Genomic DNA, 2697 nt, shown 5'->3' on the forward strand with positions numbered 1-2697 from the left:
ATAATTATGTTTAGAGTTCAAGAACGGTGCTTAATTATTGAATCCTGCTTACTTAATTAATTGATCTGATTTTCCATGATTTCCTGAGAATTTCCCTAGGCCTAGCGTTTTTAATTCCTGAATTTTACAACTCTTTATTTCTGTTTAATCTTGCAATTTAATTTAATATTTTAATTTAGCATAATTAAAAGATTCATAAGTCTATTGTGTGATCTAGAGTCTCTGTGGATTCGACCCCTAGAGTATTACAACTCCAAGGCTGTTAGTACCATTAGGGTATTACAATTTGAGCATATCAAGCGTGAACGAGGCAACGGACATGTCGACTCGAGGTGACCCTCACGGTGTTGGTCGAGTGGACAAAGGTTGGTGAGGTGACAATACCAGAGTAGCTTCGACAGTGGCGGTGGACAGTGGAATAGATGCGGCTCGAGCGGTGGCTCGATCGAGTGGGACGTCGGTGTCTCGAGTTGGGTCTTGACGTCGATCGAGTTGGAGATCTCATGTTCTGAAGTCTCTGCCTCAACTGCACATATTTCATCTGCCTTAGATGGCTGCTCAAGCTCCTCTTGTCCATCCGTTTCTCTACGGAGTCTAGCAGGTTATTGTAACAAGTGGTCTCCTCATGCAAGAACTCTTCTTCTCCACCCTTGGTCAAAGCAGTCTTGAGATGATCCTTCTCAGCTAATTCCTCCAACAACTCATCAGCCAATTTATCCATCTCTTCAATGTAGAAGACTTGTCCTCCTATCGTTGGCTTCTTCAAGATATCCTTGATGTCAAACTTCATAATGAAGTCGTCGCCCAGATTGAGATCAATCTTGCCATTTCTGACATCAATGATGGCTCCAGCAGTCGCCAGGAATGGTCTTCCTAATATCATACGATCTTTTGGTTCTTCATCCATTTCCAGAACCACAAAGTCGGTTGGCCACTTCCACGTCTCTAATCCTGACAGGTAAATCTTCTAAAATACCATGTGGAAGTCTCATTGTTCTATCTGCAAGGATGAGGGAGATGTCGCAACCTTTAAACCTTGTAAAACCCAACCTTTTAGCCACAGAAAGTGGCATAAGATTAACTGAAGCGCCAAGATCACAGAAACACCTATCAAAAGACATAGGTCCAAGGGAGCAAGGTAGAGTGAATGATCCAGGATCTTTGAGCTTCTTGGGTACAATCTCCTTCTGAATGATTGCACTGCACTCAAGACTTCGTACCGACATGTCTTGAACTTCTTTTGATCTCTCCATCACTATTTCGTTGAGGAATTTCTGGTAGTGAGGAACAAGTGCGAATGCATCCAGCAATGGTATCCTCAATTCAATCTCCTTGACTTGTTTTTCGAACAGATCTTTATACTTCTCAGTAAGCTGTTTCTTAAACCTCACTGGAAATGGTAGAGGTGGCTTGTATGGTGGAGGAATGAATCTCACAGGTTTATCCTTGGGAGCAGCGGGTTCTTTAGTAGCTTGAGGAACAGATTGCTTGGCTGACTCAATTGGATCCTTGAGCACCTTGACAAGATACTTTCTATGAACTTCATCTTGAAGAAAATCCTCCCCATCTAAACTCTCATTATCCTCAATGAGCCGTACATCTACAGCTTGGGTGGTGATAGCATGGATAGTAGCATGGTCCTTGGGGTTTTGAACTTCTTTTCCAGGTAGTTGGCCAGGTGTTTGGGTAAAAGTAGAAGTAGTCTTGCCTTCCATGTACTTGATCTTGGAGTTAAGAGCTTCAAACTTGACATTCAGATCATTGTATGAACATTCCATCCGCTGACTAAGTTCAGCAAACTTCTTGGCAGTATCCATAGAACCGCTAGTTTGACCCTGAAAAAGTTGTTGCATCATTTGCTTCATTTCTTGATCAAGAGCTGGAGTAGGCTGAACCGGTTGAGGGTGGAATCCTGGCGGTGGTCCTGAGGGAGCTTGGTAACCTTGCTGGAACTGCTGCTTTGGGGCGAATTCCAGATTGTAAGGCACAAAAGGTTTTTGTTGACCTTGCTGTTGTTCTTGAGGCGGGTACACCTGATCTTGTGGATTAGCAACATTATTACTTCGTTAAGACAAATTGGGGTTCGTCTTGTAGGGGTTGTAACCTTCGTTGTATCCACCCTGATTCTGGACATACCTGATCTCCTCAGTCTGGTCACCCTCCCCATCTGGAACTTGGAAAGGTTCATCCTCAAAGACAAAGTGGACGCTCCTCTGCTGGCTGAGCAAGAGGCGGTCAAGCTTGTCATTGACACTCTTAAGGTCCCGCTTGTACTTCTCCTCAGAACCAGACTCTCCTCTAACTGTGCGGTCATAGTCCTCGTTATAATTGCCATCAGACTGGGCGAGGTTTTCAACGAGTTCCCATCCTTCATCGACGTCCCTGTTCAGAAAGTTTCCGTTTGAAGCAGTGTCAAGCAGCATGCGTATCTTTGGTAGCACACCATGGTAGAGAGTGCTCAACAATGACTCGTTGCTAAAACCATGGTGTGGACACTGGCTGTGGTAGCCCTTGAAGCGCTCCAGGCTTCACAGAATGATTCTGAGCTCTTCTGAGTAAAGCTGGAAATCCTCATTCCTGAGACGTGCCGTTCTGGAGTTGGAGAAAAACTTGGCCAAGAAGGCTTTCTTGCAGGCGTCCCAAGTGGTGAATGATCCCTTGGGAAGGTTTTTCTCCCATTGATGAGCTTTTTCTCCC

At 44.5% G+C, this 2697-nt stretch overlaps 1 non-coding gene across 1 annotated transcript; it reads left to right on the forward strand.

The window, feature by feature from the left end:
* The first annotated feature begins 2478 nt into the window (after positions 1-2478).
* Positions 2479-2585, forward strand: LOC147929033 (small nucleolar RNA R71). Its single transcript, XR_015581133.1, has one exon. It is a non-coding gene; the product is annotated as a small nucleolar RNA R71 (small nucleolar RNA).
* Positions 2586-2697: the final 112 nt, after the last annotated feature.

The sequence above is a fragment of the Camelina sativa genome, chromosome 14 (genome assembly GCF_030686135.1).
Source record: "Camelina sativa cultivar CO46 ecotype springtype chromosome 14, ASM3068613v1".
Lineage (NCBI taxonomy): Eukaryota > Viridiplantae > Streptophyta > Magnoliopsida > Brassicales > Brassicaceae > Camelina > Camelina sativa.